The following is a 20280-nucleotide window of genomic DNA, read 5'->3' on the forward strand; positions in this document are numbered from 1 at the left end:
ACTGCGCATCGGATAGCTCCTGCTATCTGAGCCAAGTGTATATCCCATTCCTCACGTGAGCGTATGAAGCAGCGTACCGCGTTCATTATGGTCCTATTGTACCGCTCAACTTGTCCATTGGCGGCTGGTCGATAGGCGGTAGTACGGGTCTTATGAATTTGCATCACATCACAAAGAACTTTGAACAGGCGGCTCTCAAAATTCCTCCCTTGATCGGTGTGAATGGTAAAGGGGTAACCGAATCTTGAAAAGAACTGGTTAACTGCTGCCATTGCCGTGATTTCTGCGGTTTGGGAAGGTAATGGCACACACTCGACCCATTTTGAGAATTGATCGACTAATACCAATATGTACTCATTTCCTTGGGCAGTCTGTGGAAGTGGCCCCATGAAGTCCAAATGAACACGTTCCATTGGTTCTCCTGCGTGGTACTTCGTCAATGGACAGCGTGCTTTCCTAGCCGGTTTCTTGTTCTTATTACACACGCTACAGGATTTTACGAATGACTGGACGTCCACTGTCATTCCATACCAATGAAACTTTTGCCGAACCTTGGCGTCTGTTCTATTAATTCCCTGGTGCCCGCTTGCCGGGATATCATGACAGAGTGATAACACTTCATTCCTCAATTCAGTTGGTATATTACTAACAACCGTGGACCTTGGTCTTCTTTCGATTCGCGCCATAGTATACCATCCTGAAGATGGTAGAGTGTCCGATTTATCCAATAATATTTCACGGCCTTGTTGGATGCAAATAATTCTCCCTCTGATAAATCCTTAGTGTCCTGAAGCCAGTCCAACAGAGGTTTCAGATCCGGGTCATTTTTCTGCGCCTTTTGAAGGTCATCCGGTGAGTACCCAGACCACTGGATTGTGCCAGATACTTTCAATATCACCGCTGCATCCAACTGTTCTGTCCCATCTAATATTTGGACACCTGACCTGGACACTGTCACCGTCAGTGACGAAAGAGCTTCAAAATCATCAACGTTGTCGTTCTTGAGCTCTGCTATTCGAGGCTCTGGGAAAGAAGCTAGAGGTACTGCCTCATCAACCTCAACAACAAACCTTTGCCAATTATTGTGAGCCCTTTCACAATATGCGCAACCTCCACATGGCAAACTCGTCAAGTCCACCCCCATCTTATACTCTCCGCATTCATCATCCTCAGGCAGTCGAGAAAGCCAATCCGCATTCTGGTGATCCTTACCCCGGCGATGTCGTATTTCCAGATCGTATTGACTGAGCTCTTCAATCCACCGGGCAATTTGGCCTTGGGGGTCTTTGAAATTCAGGAGCCATTGTAAGCTACTGTGATCTGTACGAACTAGAACCTTTCTGCCGAGCAAATAATGCCGGAAATGACGTGTCATTCTCACAACAGCAAGTAGTTCCTTACGAGTTGTACAATACCGTTTTTGTTCCGCGGTCAATGCAAAACTGGCATAGGATATGGTTCGCTCTTCTCTGTCTTGTACCTGGCTCAGTTCTCCTCCTACAGCGATGTCCGAAGCGTCCGTGTCAAGTACGAATGGGTCATGTTTCGTTGGCAGAGTCAATACTGGCATTGACGTGAGGGCAATTTTCAGCTGGTTGAAAGCTGCATCGTGTTCACTAGTCCACTGAAATGGAGTTTTCCCTGTCAACTCGTATAATGGAGCTGAAATCTGGGCATAATCTTTTATGAAAGCCCTATGGTAATTTGAAAACCCGAGAAATCTCTCCACCTCCTTACTGGATATCGGAGCCGGCCAATTCTTTACTTTCTGTACATGTTTGTCACCCGCCTCAAGTCCTCTTGAGCTGACTGTTCGTCCGAGGAATTCAACCCTTTCTTTGAAAAATTCGCATTTTGCCGGTTTCAGTTTGAGCTGATACCGTCGGAACCGGCCGAAAACAGCCTTGAGGTTGGCCAGGTGTTCGGTGAAATCCTTGCCCAATACCAGTATGTCGTCAAGGAAGGCTAAGACCACATTCCACGTCAGTCCTCTCAACACAAGGTTCATAACCCTTGCATACGTGGCCGGGGCATTGCATAGCCCAAAACCCATTTTGACAAACTGGAAGAGTCCATGTTTGCTATTGAAGGCCGTTTTGCTCCTATCCTCTTTCCTGATGGGGACTTGCCAGTATGCTGCATTAGCATCTAATTTCGAGAAGAACCTATTCCCGGTCAGTGTGTCGAGACACTCCTCTATGAGAGGTAGGGGAAACACGTCCTTGGAAGTCACTGCGTTCAGGCCTCGGTAGTCTATACACCACCGGACTCCTCCGTCACGCTTACGAATGAGGACAGGGTTTGCTGCCCATTCGGACACGGATGGTTCCACCACCTTGGCATCTAACATCTTCTGGAGGTGCGTGTCTTCTTCACTCGCAAAGCAAGTGGGCGTCCGACGCAACCTTTGCTTGATAGGTCTTGCTGATCCCGTGTCAATGGAATGTTCTATGGCTGAGAAATTGCCGAGGTCGAAGTCATTTTTGGCAAACACATCCTGATACTCAACCAGGACTTTGGAAAAGGTGTCTAATTCGCCTTGGCTCAGGTGCGACTTCACGTTGTCAACCAATTCTTGGAGATGCTTCGGGATTGTCGCATTAGAATTTTTCTCAACTGAAACCAGACTAATAGGAATTCGAGCCTCCAACGAATCACGATTGATCTCCTCTATGATCTCACAGGCTCGCGCTATATTAGACTTCCGTCGTAGGACGACATTATTGTCGGACAGGTTGACGCAGCACACAACACTAGAGTGTCGCCAGGCTCATGTAAAGTCCGTGGAATTAAAATCCGGCCTTGGTCTTCAAACCCTTCAATCACGAACTCTGATTTCCCAAAATCACGGTCCAGTTTACATCTTACTCTTGTGACGCTGTTTGGTTGTAAAACAGTCCTTTTCTTCACACACACTCTAGCGACTTCAGTGACTATATTCACTTGCTTTCCATTTCTTAGGTGAATGCTCTCGTTATGGATGTGCAGTACAGGGAGATCTTCTGACATGTCCAGTTTTGCTTTATTTTCTGTCAAAAAAATCTAAGCCTAGGAGGATATCATCTTCAAATTGGTCCAACAAAGATGTTCCTCTCATATACGTTAGATCCTAATTCCAGCCGGATAGGACCTACAACATAGCTCTTCAAGGTCATATCCCTCCCTGCAGCATTTAATGTCACTTCCTTGATCACAGGAGGGGGTTCTTCCAGTTGTTTATATACCTCGTCCGATATTATGGATACTTCAGCTCCGGTATCCACAATTGCTCTTGTTGTAAAGCCACCAATACAAATCGGAACTTGAAATGTTGAGCCAGACCTCAATTTGGTTATAACCAGGTTGTTGCTGTTGTTGGCTGGTTGGGATTCCAAGTCTTCCTGTGAAACTCTAGTGTCAGCCCCTTCGGAGGCTTCGCTTCTACTCGATGTTTCCTCTTCAAGTTCAAACTGTGACAATTTCTGGTTGAGGTCATCAAGGTCAAGGGGCGGTTCTAGACCTCTTTGTCCGTCCCATTCAAGTTTAAATGACCCTCCTCCTCCTCCGCCTCTTCTGATACCGCCTGTACTTGTGCAGTTTCTTTCTTCTTGAGTTCAGGACAATTATATCTGAAATGCCCTTCATTTCCACATTCATAGCACTGCTTCCCTGGCTGCGGAGTGATTATCTTAAGAATTTTATTTAAGGAAGTCTCCATTCTTCCAACTTTTTCCTCCAAGGTTGATAACCGTTGTTCAACCAACGAGGGTCCTTTGTCATCCTGTGGTGAGCTACCAGTGTTTGGTTTTGAATACGATAGCTTTTGTTTTCCACCGAAACTTCGCTGCTGGCCATACGCTCTATTTACATTTACTGCTTCATCTTCGTCTTCCTCCAAAACAGACTTCGCAGGTGAAGTCACTCTATCGCGGCCATAAATTGCTTTCCGGTTATGCTGGAACCAGCGCATGGTGTCGATTACCTCCTCAATAGTGGCAAGACGTAGGTTGGAGGCATGCTGTCCAGCTTCTTTATCATAGGCTCCCTGACAGATAGTAAGAATTGCCTGCTGGTACATAAATTCTTCTGGAAGATCTTTAAAAGCCTTCGTTGCCAGCGACAGCACTCTATCAGTCCAATCTGTAAGTTTTTCATCCGGGTACTGTTTCGCTGTCCTCAGTCTCGCTTGACTAGTTTCGGCCAACTCCTTAAATCCAAAGCGCCGTTCCATTTTTGACATAATGTCAAAAAATTCTATTCCTGGGTTCCTTTCAAGTTGGACAGTGAAGTACTCACTAGCTTTTCCTTCTAAAATCCAACAAAGATTCTCTGTGCAATCTTTCGCGGATAGTCTATTTGACTCAACAAACTTCATAAATTTGGTGCTGAAAACTTTCCAGTCATAAGCTGGCGTCCCATCAAACTTCAATGATTTGGGAATATTGGTCCGCACTGGCTTCACTTCAGAAGGAGTGTATCTCCTGTCTTGCACCCGCATCGTTGGTAAGTCATCATTTCTACCTCCATACCTCTGTGGTCGGTATGTGTCTGGTTCCATCTTATATCCACCATGTGGTTGCATGAGGTTTGGAGGAGCCATCCTTTGTTGGTGTGAAGAATATTGTGGTCTATAATAATCCTGTTCTTGTTCCGGGTTATTTTGATAACCATACCCCATGCTCCCTCCTGCGCCGACAGGCTCCTGGTATGACTTATAAACTGGCTGATGATCTTGATATTTAGCCTTCATTTGAGGTCGGGCTTGTTGACCATATTCATCGTCAGCTTTCTGGCTTGAGGTAATTACACCCTTTTGACTGTCCATAGGTGTCTCGTATCTTGGGCTAAAATTCAGCATATTTAACATGGTCTTAGTAACTCGAAGGTAGGGAATTTCCAGAAAAACATCCTCCGTGATGTTGCCCATTACATGGCGGACCTCGAGTATCTTGTCAGCCAGACGGTCCCCAATGCCTGGTATTTGCAGCAGATCCCTCTTCTCACAGAAATTAATGAAAATCATTTTGTACCAGGGAATAGGCGACTACAGGTCACCAACCACACTGATGCAATGATTACTCCGATAATTTCTGCCTTTTCCAGCAACGATCTCCTTCGTCAATAGGCTCGTCCTCTTCTTCAGAAGTCGATACTGAACTCTCTGATGAAACTTGTTTGGCTCGTGTTAGAGATGTGATATCAGCTCTAAATCCGGTCAGCAGCTGACTAAACCAAATACGCTTAACGTCAGATTTTCCGTGTAGACCGTCGTACAAAACGTCAAATTTGAAATCATGTATCACTTTCACTTTACGAGCTCGCCCTCTTTTCCTCTTGTGACTCTTGATTATTTCACTGGCCCACTTCACTGTCCACAACGATACACCCGAATTCTGTTGGCTTAAGTTTTGATGACGAATATGGGCGTTAATGTCAACAATGAGATTGTTGTGGTCCCGTTGATAACGTTGTAACGTTTCAGAATCAATAAACTCTCCAGAGGCTCGCTCTGTTTGAAATTTCTGAAAAGACGCTGGAGGAATGGTAATGTAACTCAGTTGTGTCCCCTTGTGACACTGTTGGGCTTCACTTCGAAATGTAAACAATTGTTCAAGAAATGTCTCTTTTGTGATATTCGCAGGAACAAGAACCTTCCCTTTTGGGGTAGACTGTAGGTTTAGTAAGTCATTTATTCCTACTCCAACTTTAACAATGGGTACCTTATGTGGAGGAACAGTTTGTAAAAAATCAATCAATTTTGACTTTAATTCTGAGATTTTACCACCTCGTTTGATTATGTATTGAATCCTGAAATCACTTGGTTGTTTGTAATGATCAAAATTATTTGCACGGGAATCACAAACTAGTATAGGTACATAATTATTCGACATTAGAATAGTGAGAATAATTGTAACGAAAATTTATCAAAAATATTCAGGGGCTAGCGGTTACAGACCACCTACCACACTGAATGTTCAAGAATATTCTTGTCTAGAATAGTATAAGAACAATAACATAACACACTGACCAGCTACATTTTTTTTTGTTTTTTGTTTTTGTTTTTAGAAGACAAGAAATTGGAAAATGGGGGGGGGGAGGGGGGTAACGCTAAATGGGGGGGGGGGAAATGTTTAGCAAACCTCAAAAATTATCAAAAATTAACCACAGATAAAAACGTGTGGTTTCTTAGAAAATTACTTTACGAAAGTAAAGAAATTGAACTCCAAAAATTAAGTGTATATTCCCCACTGGTAAGGCGACAGCAGGTCACCAAACCACGTGAAAGAATCAAAAGATTTTTATTAAATATCAGTATCCGAGGATAACTGATCTCAAAAATTGAAAATAAATCTACAAACGAACACCGACTGCCGCACGCCGTATGAAAATGACACGCCGACTAACCCGCAGCTAGATCTCTGTCAAATTCACAATTCGTTTGTTGCTGGGAAAAACAGAAAATCCAAAATGGCGTCCACCCGCAGCGAACGACAATCTCTGGAAATTATGATTTCCCGACAGGTTAGATGCTCGTGACGCCAGTTATTGTATTACGAGCACTTACCCTGAGATATATAACAAAACTAGTGGTGCCCCTAAGCTCCACAATCGTTTCCAGGTCACAATATTTATGCTTCGTAGTCAGTTTATAATTTCTAGAGCTTTTCTGAATCTCCAATCTTTTTGTAACGAGGCTCATCCCATGTCACAAGATCCGCGTCACCCAGACGCTTCGCAAATATAACATACATATATACACTATATACAACACATGTCCATGTTGACATTTCCACGCAGCCTCGTTTTCAAAGAGTTTGGCGAATTTATATTTAGAACTGTGCTAAATTTACACGGGGATTCCCCAAAATTTCAATGGTCAAAACTGGACACCGTAAGCAGAACTTGACCATCATTATGGTATACAATGACTTTTGGAAGGCCAAAGAACGCATTTAGACTGGTTTCCTTTGCCCGACTATTCACTTTAAGTTACAATTGTGAGAGTTTTCAGTAACCAAGGTTTTCTTTTCTTTACGCAAATATGAAGTTAACAGGCATCTGTCCAAAATGAACGTATCCGTTTTATAACAAATATATTATTAAGGATTTCTAAATGCATTTAACTATAGAATTCCTTTGGCTAGAAATATTTCTATTTTTAAAATAAGCCGTACCAGAGAGCATGTACAGTCCGCTGTCCAGAACAGATAATGTTGTGTGGTCACTGTGTAGGACGAAAGGCGAAAGGTTCCGAATGAACGGATTCTTTCGGAAGCAGACACTCCTCTCACTGTCGATCGCTGAAACAAACCAATTGTGAATATCATAAGTTCTCCAATACAGTATCTGAACCGTTTAACGTTCCCAAATTTGCGTTTCGTTTGCGTTTGCGTTATTTCCGTTAGCAATCGTTAGCTTTAGCAATCGTTTATCGTTAATCGTTATCGTTTGCGTTAGCAATCGTTAATCGTTAGTTGCGTTAGAAATCGTTTACGTTAATCGTTAGCAGGACCCACTTCCGCTAACTTTAACCACTAAAAATAGAACCAAATGCCGGTGAGATGCTTTGACGATCCGGATATTATGTTCGTTTTTATCTGCTAAGATATTACGTTTACCGCTTCGTGTAGAAGCGATTATCATAACATCTATGAAATAAAAAAATGAATAAAGTGTATTGTATTGCATTTTATATCTCTTTTGGATGTAAATATGTTTGTTAGAAGTGGTTAAAATAAAAATATGTACAGTAACAAGATCGCATACATGACGCTCCTATCCGTGAAAACGTTCTGAAATACTCGTATTTAAATGACATTTTAAAACTTATGTGATTTTCACTTTTTTATTATTCTTATCAGAAACATATATCTTATATATGTTTGTTGTTACTATGATTTCTGCGAAAGCAATTCAAATATTAACGAAACTGTCTTACAGAATATGAATGTCAAAAGCATTATTTTAGAAAGAATCCACGACAACTGAAAGATTACACAAGAAAATAGCTAAAACAGATAATAAAAATATAAAAATGTTATTACATTTAATGTAATTATCATTGTCTAGATCTAATTTACTTTGTGCCTTAACACCTTATGACGTAAACGGACTTAAGTCCCATTTATGAACACGGTCTGCAAAGTCTTTCATTTGAAGATCAGTTATGTAGAGAGCGACACACATTAGTTATTGCACATATAACCTTCAGTCTTGTTATTGCAGGAATGACACGTTCTTTTGTTTATTGAAGCGATATGCGATGAATCAGGGGAAAAATTGTTCGAGGTGGAGGCCGACGGAAGTGTCCTATATGGTACCAGTGCTGACGTGTTGTCGGCCGCCTTACGGGGTGACGATCGATAAAGACATTGCCATTGGCTTTCCTCATCGTGTATCGCTACCTACCTCAAATGTTCCAAAAACTACAATTGCTGAGAAAGGGAAAGCTTTTAGTAAAAACACAATTGCGTCCTACTCCTTTCGCATCGACGGTCACTAGAAATGAGGAACATTTATTTCGCTCATCACCTGATGTAAATCACGATACTCCGCGATCCGTAACACGCGACACCCACAGTCGTCGTCATCTAGAATTCAACTCCCCATCAAGTCCAAAGGGCAATCATAACCGGACTCCGCTCACAGTGCCCTCTAGTGATATACCTATATCACAGACTCCATCACTCACACCAGTCCGTAAATCTAGTTTTACAATAACAAAACCGGCGTGGCACTTGGACTATGATATGTCTGGATGATTTGACATTCTACTACTCAGGACATTTGTGTTGTACTTTTTACAGACTTGAAAAGTCTGACATGTTAAGTGATCATTGTATATCAGTCTTTGCCAATAGTACTCATATCAGTGATACTTCACCGCAAAAAAACTTGGGAGGGGAGATAGAGGAGTATATGTTATACTTGATCATGTATGTGTCCATGTATGTGTCAGTATGTACCCAATTATCATTGTCTAGATCTAATTTACTTTGTGTGTCTTTTCAGATCGTGTTCATTGCTGAATAAACACCTTATGACGTAAACGAACTTGAGTCCCATTTAAATTTGTGTCTATCATTCAGAGTTCTATATAACCATTTAGCGATTGTGTGTATTGTCAGTAAGTTAAGTTGAACGTAAACATGCAGGCTACAGTGCGGGACAATCACATGATAGTCGGTCATTTTTGGACTAAGGCCTAACTATGTTAGGGATTACACGTTCACAATTAGGACAGGGGCACGCAACATATGATGTCTTTATTAATAACACGTGTAGAATCTACGTCATATTACGATGCACAGTGTTGAAACATGATCAAAATATTATATATATTAACAGCATTAACGTGAGCCTGTGCAACAGGTAGGCCTAGATGGCATATTTCAACAGTTGTCTCCATGTAACACAAATTAATCCGTGCGCGTAAAATGTCATGTAAGATAGAATTTTCTTTCATACCTACAGGTGTAATACTGGCTGGTCCAGGGCAATACACTCATGTCGCCTGCGGCTGTATTGCATGTCTACCCATGCAATAAAGCCTCGTGACGTCACGGCGTCAACAAAATCTCTATTTCTTCGGTAAAATTTAAACATTTTGTTCAAAAATATGACTGGTTTTACTATAAAAGATGCACACGATGAAATTTGTGTTTAAAATATCACACAATGTCATGTATGGAAACTTGATTTCCAGTCGTGGATTTCTTCGAATTTATTTCAAAATGGCGGGATATATTAGTTGTAAAATTGCAATAAAACGTCGAGGTATGAAAGAAAAATACTCTTTCATAAGTGGATATGAAGGATAGGGATATTCTACCCTCGGGATCACAAAATGTTGCAAAACCCTCGGCAAGCCTCGGGTTTTACTACATTTTGTGACCCTCGGGTAGAATATCCCTATCCTTCATATCCACATATGAAAGAGTCTTATACTCTTACATAGCTATCTTACATGGGCAAACTCTATATAACAAAGCGTGATGTGTAGAGAAAAGAACCGACCAGCGGTTAGAACATGGGTACTGCTCCACAAAGGATTCAAACTCTTGACTCAGGGGTAGAAAGCTTTCCAGAACAATAATTTTATTCAAGAGTTGATTTATACAGACATATATGTAACATACATTAAAAAGACATCTTGTTAACTACTCAGCCAGCGCGGAATAAAGAAGAAGAGTAGCTCTGCAGAGTATCTATAACAGGTACCAGCGTTTAAGAAACATTTTATGCTTAAGTTTTTTTTTTTAATTTTGTAGTAATTTCACTGTGAGTACAATTTTACATAGAACATGTCCTATCCGTATGACACAGGGTACCCCACTTCACTTAAATTGTAGAGCATTTACAGAACAACAACCATTAAACTAAATATAAGAATCTTATCGGACAAAATATCTATATAATTGACTTCGATATGAAACGTTGTACAATGTATGCCCCTAAATCAGCTGTGCTTACCTTTTGCCCTTTTTAAGGCCGAAGAAGAGATAAAAGCCTTGCTATCATAGAGCTCGACGATCCCTTTCCCTTCTGCGCTAAAGAGAACGTGGTATCTGTCTCGTATTTCCTTCTGTTCTTCTCGTGTTGTGGCTCTTGTAAGTAGGTCACACTCCAGTAATGTGGTTTCCTCCATGGTGTAACCTTTACCATACTTCAAAACGAGGCTATCTCTGTTACAGCTGACCCAGTAAGAAATTTGTCTGTCTTCTTCGTACCCGACATGTTGTTTTTCTATTCTACTTAGTCTTGTGTACTCATTTCCGTGGGTTATACCCAATTCCGCGAAGGTTTCACCAATCGTAAGCTTGACGTTGTCAGAGGTTGTCGCTGTTGTCATGACTACAAGGAAAGGGGCGTTTCTAGTTATATTGAAGGTAAAGACACCCTGTCCATTGACTGGCATTGACTTGTTCCATGTAGGATGTGTTCTGAATTCACCTGCCAAAGGTTCTCTAGTCTGTAATAATGAAAATGTTCAATGAAAAGCATGGCACGTACATTAACAAGAGAGGCAGTCTTGAAACGGCCATAGCTGCATTTAAAGAGACAATTCAGTCTAACTTTTGTCCAGAACTACTCAAATTGCTCTTTAATAAAGTAGTGTTTTTTTTTATCTTTTTAGGTGCATGCTCATGTTTAAAAACAAATATTATGAACTCATCGGTTGTTATATATTGCATTTGTTTAACTTTTGTGAATTTAGCTCGATAGTGGGTACAACGCACATATTTTACATGCTTAATCGTATTCCTATATGATTCGGAATTTCAATTTAACGCTATCAATTAGAATACTTAACAATGCCACCGAATATGTCAATATTATATCTTTTTATATGTTACATGTTTCATGAGGAATGTAGAACAATATTTTTATGTCATATTTTGCCTCGTTGTTATGTAACAGAATAAGCCTCACTAAATTGTCCATTTAATAATATGACGTGAATAGAACTAAACCAGATTCATTCCAAACGTATTTATCGATTTTTCCTATTATGAGCTACATTATGACGCATGGATAGTTTAAGCGTTTTCTAAACTTTAACTGAACTTAATTTCCGCCTTTTCAAGAACTGTTTTCTTTATTATTTGGTTAAACCGACTCTTGTCTAATTACAAATGCACGATTCATGTAACAGAGTATGCTCGATTAAACAAACAATAATAGTATATGAACCACGGATTTGTTCATTGTATTATACATATTAACCTTTGTATACTGTTTGTGAGAGTATATATATTTGTATCATTTACAACAATATTTGAAAATTCAAACTAGATTATCTGCGGGTAAGATGTTCCTGATACCTTTACATACCATACATTTGTCAGATGACTGGGGTCGGACGACGCCTACATCACGCTTAACATGTATCCGACAAACATGTGTTCCGTTCATTTGTCCTTCTCCGTCAAGTTTACAAACATCGGACAGTATAGTGATGAACATAAAGAAACACCTGTAAACAAACACACACATGTGTTCCGTTCATTTGTCCTTCTCCGTCAAGTTTACAAACATCAGACAGTATAGTGATATACATAAAGAAACACCTGTAAACAAACACACACATGTGTTCCGTTCATTTGTCCTTCTCCGTCAAGTTTACAAACATCAGACAGCATAGTGATGAACATAAAGAAGCACCTGTAAACAAACACACACATATGTTCCGTTCATTTGTCCTTCTCCGTCAAGTTTACAAACATCAGACAGCATAGTGATGAACATAAAGAAGCACCTGTAAACAAACACACACATGTGTTCCGTTCATTTGTCCTTCTCTGTCAAGTTTACAAACATCAGACAGTATAGTGATATACATAAAGAAGCACCTGTAAATAAACACAAACACGTGTTCCGTTCAATTGTCCTTTTCCGTCAAATTTACAAACATCATACAGTATAGTGATATACATAAAGAAGCACCTGTAAATAAACACAAACACGTGTTCCGTTCATTTGTCCTTCTCCGTCAAGTTTACAAACATCAGACAGTATAGCGATGAACATAAAGAAACACCTGTAAACAAACACACACATGTGTTCCGTTCATTTGTCCTTCTCCGTCAAGTTTACAAACATCAGACAGTATAGTGATGAACATAAAGAAACACCTGTAAACAAACACAAACACGTGTTCCGTTCATTTGTCCTTCTCCGTCAAGTTTACAAACATCAGACAGCATAGTGATGAACATAAAGAAACACCTGTAAACAAACACACACATGTGTTCCGTTCATTTGTCCTTCTCCGTCAAGTTTACAAACATCAGACAGCATAGTGATGAACATAAAGAAACACCTGTAAACAAACACACGCATGTGTTCCGTTCATTTGTCCTTCTCCGTCAAGTTTACAAACATCAGACAGTATAGTGATATACATAAAGAAGCACCTGTAAACAAACACAAACACGTGTTCCGTTCATTTGTCCTTCTCCGTCAAGTTTACAAACATCAGACAGTATAGTGATGAACATAAAGAAACACCTGTAAACAAACACACACATGTGTTCCGTTCATTTGTCCTTCTCCGTCAAGTTTACAAACATCAGACAGTATAGTGATATACATAAAGAAGCACCTGTAAATAAACACAAACACGTGTTCCGTTCATTTGTCCTTCTCCGTCAAGTTTACAAACATCAGACAGTATAGTGATATACATAAAGAAGCACCTGTAAATAAACACAAACACGTGTTCCGTTCATTTGTCCTTCTCCGTCAAGTTTACAAACATCAGACAGTATAGTGATATACATAAGAAACACCTGTAAACAAACACACACATGTGTTCCGTTCATTTGTCCTTCTCCATCAAGTTTACAAACATCAGACAGCATAGTGATGAACATAAAGAAGCACCTGTAAACAAAACACACACATGTGTTCCGTTCATTTGTCCTTCTCCGTCAAGTTTACAAACATCAGACAGCATAGTGATGAACATAAAGAAGCACCTGTAAACAAACACACACATGTGTTCCGTTCATTTGTCCTTCTCCGTCAAGTTTACAAACATCAGACAGTATAGCGATGAACATAAAGAAACACCTGTAAACAAAACACACACATGTGTTCCGTTCATTTGTCCTTCTCCGTCAAGTTTACAAACATCAGACAGTATAGTGATATACATAAAGAAGCACCTGTAAATAAACACAAACACGTGTTCCGTTCATTTGTCCTTCTCCGTCAAGTTTACAAACATCAGACAGTATAGTGATATACATAAAGAAGCACCTGTAAATAAACACAAACACGTGTTCCGTTCATTTGTCCTTCTCCGTCAAGTTTACAAACATCAGACAGTATAGTGATATACATAAAGAAGCACCTGTAAATAAACACAAACACGTGTTCCGTTCATTTGTCCTTCTCCGTCAAGTTTACAAACATCAGACAGCATAGTGATGAACATAAAGAAACACCTGTAAACAAACACAAAGTGTTCCGTTCATTTGTCTCTCGTCAGTGTTGATTCCGTTCATTTGTTCCTTCTTTCGTCAAGTTTACAAACATCATACAGTATAGTGATATACATAAAGAAGCACCTGTAAACAAACACAAGTTCCGTTCATTTGTCCTTCTCCGTCAAGTTTACAAATATCAGACAGTATAGTGATGAACATAAAGAAGCACCTGTAAACAAACACACACATGTGTTCCGTTCATTTGTCCTTCTCCGTCAAGTTTACAAACATCAGACAGCATAGTGATGAACATAAAGAAGCACCTGTAAACAAACACAAACACGTGTTCCGTTCATTTGTCCTTCTCCGTCAAGTTTACAAACATCAGACAGTAAAGTGATGAACATAAAGAAACACCTGTAAACAAACACAAACACATGTGTTCCGTTCATTTGTCCTTCTCCGTCAAGTTTACAAACATCAGACAGTATAGTGATGAACATAAAGAAGCACCTGTAAACAAACACACACATGTGTTCCGTTCATTTGTCCTTCTCCGTCAAGTTTACAAACATCAGACAGTATAGTGATGAACATAAAGAAACACCTGTAAACAAACACACACATGTGTTCCGTTCATTTGTCCTTCTCCGTCAAGTTTACAAACATCAGACAGTATAGTGATATACATAAAGAAGCACCTGTAAACAAACACAAACACGTGTTCCGTTCATTTGTCCTTCTCCGTCAAGTTTACAAACATCAGACAGTATAGTGATATACATAAAGAAGCACCTGTAAACAAACACAAACACGTGTTCCGTTCATTTGTCCTTCTCCGTCAAGTTTACAAACATCAGACAGTATAGTGATGAACATAAAGAAGCACCTGTAAACAAACACACACATGTGTTCCGTTCATTTGTCCTTCTCCGTCAAGTTTACAAACATCAGACAGTATAGTGATGAACATAAAGAAGCACCTGTAAACAAACACACACATGTGTTCCGTTCATTTGTCCTTCTCCGTCAAGTTTACAAACATCAGACAGCATAGCGATGAACATAAAGAAACACCTGCAAACAAACACACACATGTGTTCCGTTCACTTGTCCTTCTCCGTCAAGTTTACAAACATCAGACAGTATAGTGATGAACATTAAGAAGCACCTGTAAACAAACACACACATGTGTTCCGTTCATTTGTCCTTCTCCGTCAAGTTTACAAACATCAGACAGTATAGTGATATACATAAAGAAACACCTGTAAACAAACACACACATGTGGTCCGTTCATTTGTCCTTCTCCGTCAAGTTTACAAACATCAGACAGCATAGTGATGAACATAAAGAAACACCTGTAAACAAACACACACATGTGTTCCGTTCATTTGTCCTTCTCCGTCAAGTTTACAAACATCAGACAGCATAGTGATGAACATAAAAAACACATGAAAACAAACACACACATGTGGTCCGTTCATTTGTCCTTCTCCGTCAAGTTTACAAACATCAGACAGTATAGTGATGAACATTAAGAAGCACCTGTAAACAAACACACACATGTGGTCCGTTCATTTGTCCTTCTCCGTCAAGTTTACAAACATCAGACAGCATAGTGATGAACATAAAGAAACACCTGTAAACAAACACACACATGTGTTCCGTTCATTTGTCCTTCTCCGTCAAGTTTACAAACATCAGACAATATAGTGATGAACATAAAGAAACACCTGTAAACAAACACACACATGTGTTCCGTTCATTTGTCCTTCTCCGTCAAGTTTACAAACATCAGACAGTATAGTGATGAACATAAAGAAGCACCTGTAAACAAACACAAACAAGTGTTCCGTTCATTTGTCTTTCTCCGTCAAGTTTACAAACATCAGACAGTATAGTGATATACATAAAGAAGCACCTGTAAATAAACACAAACATGTGTTCCGTTCATTTGTCCTTCTCCGTCAAGTTCACAAACATCAGACAGTATAGTGATGAACATAAAGAAACACCTGTAAACAAACACACACATGTGTTCCGTTCATTTGTCCTTCTCGTCGTCAAGTTTACAAACATCAGACAGTATAGTGGTGAACATAAAGAAACACCTGTGAACAAACACACACATGTGTTCCGTTCATTTGTCCTTATCCGTCAAGTTTACAAACATCAGACAGTATAGTGATGAACATAAAGAAACACCTTGTTATGTATGACACTAAATACATGTAGTTATTAGATAAGGGAGATAACTCCTATAGCTTTATTATCAATACATCCTATAAAGGTCATATCATTGATTTAGGTTATAGAACTTTTTAGAATATTATCATGTATATAAACAAATATGTTTGTAAACATGTTGATTATAAGTAGGGATCTAGAATGATCTATTTCCAGAAAGTTCTATGTGTTTATTTGTTTACTGTTTTAGTTAGATATTTCTAGAAGTAGAAGGTTCTCCAATATTCTTGAATTAGGGTTTAGCTATATATACTCCAGCTGTGTAAGGCTAATCAGAACTGCAATGAGACCTGTAATTAGACGTATCAAGAATTGTACAGCGCCATATTAGATTCTATTGGGAGAGCTATTGTGACTTTATCTGTGGATTATTACAACACTTTGTGTGGATTTATTCATATTGCCTGGAACTTTAAAAATCATCTGTGGACATTCATATTCCTCCTGGATTTGTGATTATTGTTAATTTGAAACCTGGAAGGATCAAGGATTATACCAGGACATTCGCATACAGATAAGTAACACTTTAAATCATTGTATTACTCTTGTACCACCACCAATTACTTTAGATATTGTAAACCATCTCTGTATAATATTGTATATATAATTAAATTGTGTTTTGAATTTAGCTGCTGGTTTCTCATTTCTGTTATTCGTTCATGTAACAGGAATTGGGGGCTCTTGTCCGGAATCGATATTTTAATTTGTGAAATCTAACTTTGAAAAATTAATTAAGAAATTTTCAAAATTAAAAACTTGGAGTTTACATTTGAAACCAACAGCTAGATAAACATGACTACTATGCAGGTAGAACAGTTTGTTAAAGCGCCATCCCTGGATGTTCTTTTGCAAGTTAGTAAGAAGGATTTACTGTTATTGGGTAAACATTTAGGCCTTACTATCAAAACTAATTTGAGGAAAGCTGAAATTAGGAATGTAATTATAAGATATTTTGTTGACAATGACAAATTTGACTCTAGTGCATTAGATAGTATAGAGGAAACAGTCAGTTCAGAAATTCAAATTAGACAAATGGAACTTGAACATGAAATGAAACTAAGACAAATGGAAATAGAAAAACAGTTAAGAGAAAAATAAATAGAAAGAGAATTAAAAGAAAAAGAGATTGAGAGAGATCAGATGTTAGAGCTAGAGAAGCAGAAAATTCAAGCTGAAACAGAACTTAGAATGAAAGAATTAGAACTAGCTTCTCAGGACAGTTCAAGTAATCCAACTTTTAGGGGTTTACAAGGAAACAGAGGTTTTGATGTCAGTAGAAACATTAGGTTAGTTCCTCCTTTTCAAGAGAAAGAAGTTGACAAGTATTTTCTGCATTTTGAGAAAATAGCTGACAGTATGAAATGGCCTGAAGATAAGCTTACAATGCTTCTTCAGAGTGTCTTGATTGGTAAAGCTAGAGACATTTATTCTTCTTTGTCTGTAGATGATATTTCAAATTACCACGTAGTCAAGAAAGCTATTTTGAAAGCTGATGGAGTTAGTTCCTGAGGCTTACCACCAGAAATTTCGAAACTCGAGAAAGAGAGATGAACAAACTAATGTAGAATTTGCTAGAGAAAAAGAACAATTGTTTAATAGGTGGTATGATTCTAAAGAAATTGATGAGGATTTCGGTAAATTGTTGATAGAGGAGTTTAAACGTTGTGTCCACAAAAACATAAAAACTCATTTAGATGAGAGAAAAGTTGAAACACTAAGTGAAGCAGCTACAATGGCTGATGATTACGCTCTCACCCTCAAAGGCTCATTTGTTAAAAACAGTTCTCAAGACAAAAACAGTACCACAGGTACTAGTAAATTTGGTCAGCCTAGGAATCAAACCTTTAGTGGCCCTTCCAAATACAAAACTAAATTCGGTGATAAAACTAAGTCTGCTTCTAAAACAGATGATAGGGCAGGTGTGGGGTCTCCTTCTGGTCCTATTTGTAATTACTGCAAAAAAGTAGGGCATACTATGTCTGAATGTTATTCTCTCCAGCGTAAGAAGCAAAGGCGTAAACAGTCAGTTCCTTCTGTGTTAGCTATGTCAAAGCCTAATCAGAAACTTAGTAATATTGTGGAAGATTCTAAAGTGTCTGTTTAGATTAAGAGCTCAGAGTCTGATAGTGTTTTGGAGAAGTACTCTCCCTTCATTTCTGAAGGTTTTGTTTCACTTACTAGTGATATCACCAACTTGAAACCTGTGAAGATTTTGAGAGATACTGGGGCTTCTCATTCTTTAATATTAGATGGCGTAGTGCCTTTGTCTGAGGAGACCTCATGTGGTAGTAGTGTTTTGCTTCAAGGTGTAGAGTTAGGTTTTGTTAATGTGCCTCTCCATTGTGTTTATTTAAAGTCAGACTTGGTAACTGGGCCTGTCACCATTGGTGTTAGACCGGAACTTCCCATAGAGGGCGTGTCGCTCATTTTAGGCAATGACTTGGCTGGAGAGAAAGTTAGGGTAGATTCCTTAGTGTCCAGTATTCCAGATAAAACAGGCGATGCCGAGACTATTCAACAGGAATTTCCTGGTATTTTCCCTTCTTGTGCTGTAACTCGTTCAATGAGTAAAAAGGTTTCTGATGTTGCAGTAGTTGAGAATCATTATAGTCCAGGGTTAGGTGGCACTTTCTTGGCTCATGATATAGAGGATGTCGGGAGCAAGTGTGATTTTTTTAGCAATCCAGTAGACTTTGATAGTGATAGAGTTGTTCCTAACAAGGATACTTCTTTGGCTGACATGATGAGTAAATCATCTTTGTCTAGAGAGGAGCTTATAGTAGAACAGGAAAAAGATCCTGAAATCTCCTTATTGTGTAATCGGGCTTTGAGTGAGGAAGAGGCTGAGAAAGTCCCAGTTTATTACTTCCGTAGGTCAGGTGTGTTGATGCGCAATTGGTGCCCCCTGATGTGTCTCCCGAAGAAGACTGGAAGGTTGTCAATCAAATAGTTGTCCAACCGAGGTATAGGCAAGATATTCTGAGTTTGTCTCATGACGTACCTATGGCAGGACATTTAGGTGTGACCAAGACTTATAACAGGATCTTAAATCACTTCTTTTGGCCCAAGTTGAAACGGGATGTGGCTGATTTTTGTAGGTCTTGTCATACTTGTCAGATGGTAGGGAAAACTAATCAGAAAATCCCTGTTGCACCTTTGCATCCCATTCCAGTATTTGAGGAACCATTTAGTAGAGTCATTATAGACTGTGTAGGTCCTCTACCCAAAATTAAGTCTGGGAATGAGTATCTTTTAACTATTATGTGTGCTTCCACACGCTTTCCTGAAGCCATTCCACTCAGAAATATTAAGGCCCCTAACATTGTCAAGGCTTTGGTTAAATTATTTACATTAGTTGGTCTTCCAAAAGCTGTCCAATCGGACCAAGGTTCGAATTTCATGTCTGGTATTTTTCAACAAGTCATGTACCAGCTCCAGATCAAGCAGTATAAGTCTAGTGCTTATCACCCAGAGTCTCAGGGTGCGTTAGAACGTTTTCATCAGACATTGAAGAATAAGAGATCTTATTGTTTTGAAAACAAAAGAGATTGGGACGAAGGCATACACATGTTGTTGTTTGGCGTTAGAGAATCTGTACAAGAATCTCTTGGTTTCAGTCCCTTTGAACTTGTGTTAGGACACACTGTACGTGGTCCTTTGAAAATTTTGAAAGACAAAACGAAGATTCTAAAGTGAATCTCTTAGAGTATGTGTCTAATTTTAAGCAAAGGTTGACAAGGGCATGTGAATTGGCAAAAGAAAATTTGGCCGTTGCTCAAACCAAAATGAAAACATGGTATGATAAAGATGCCCGTACAAGAAGTTTTGATCCAGGTGACAAAATTTTGGCTCTATTACCAATACCGGGTCAGCCTTTGCAAGCTAGATATTTTGGACCTTAAATTGTTGAGAAAAAGGTCGATGATGTTAACTACATTGTACAAACTCCAGGGAGGCGCAAGAAAACTCAATTATGTCATGTTAATATGCTTAAGAAATATGTAGATAGAGAAGAGAGCAAGATCTCTCAACCTATTGCTTTCTTTGGCCTCTGTACCATCACAAAGTGAAAGTACAGCTGATATTTGTAAATTAGACTTAGATGGTGGTGTACAAGAT

Source organism: Argopecten irradians, unplaced genomic scaffold (assembly GCF_041381155.1).
Source record: "Argopecten irradians isolate NY unplaced genomic scaffold, Ai_NY scaffold_0384, whole genome shotgun sequence".
Taxonomy (NCBI): domain Eukaryota; kingdom Metazoa; phylum Mollusca; class Bivalvia; order Pectinida; family Pectinidae; genus Argopecten; species Argopecten irradians.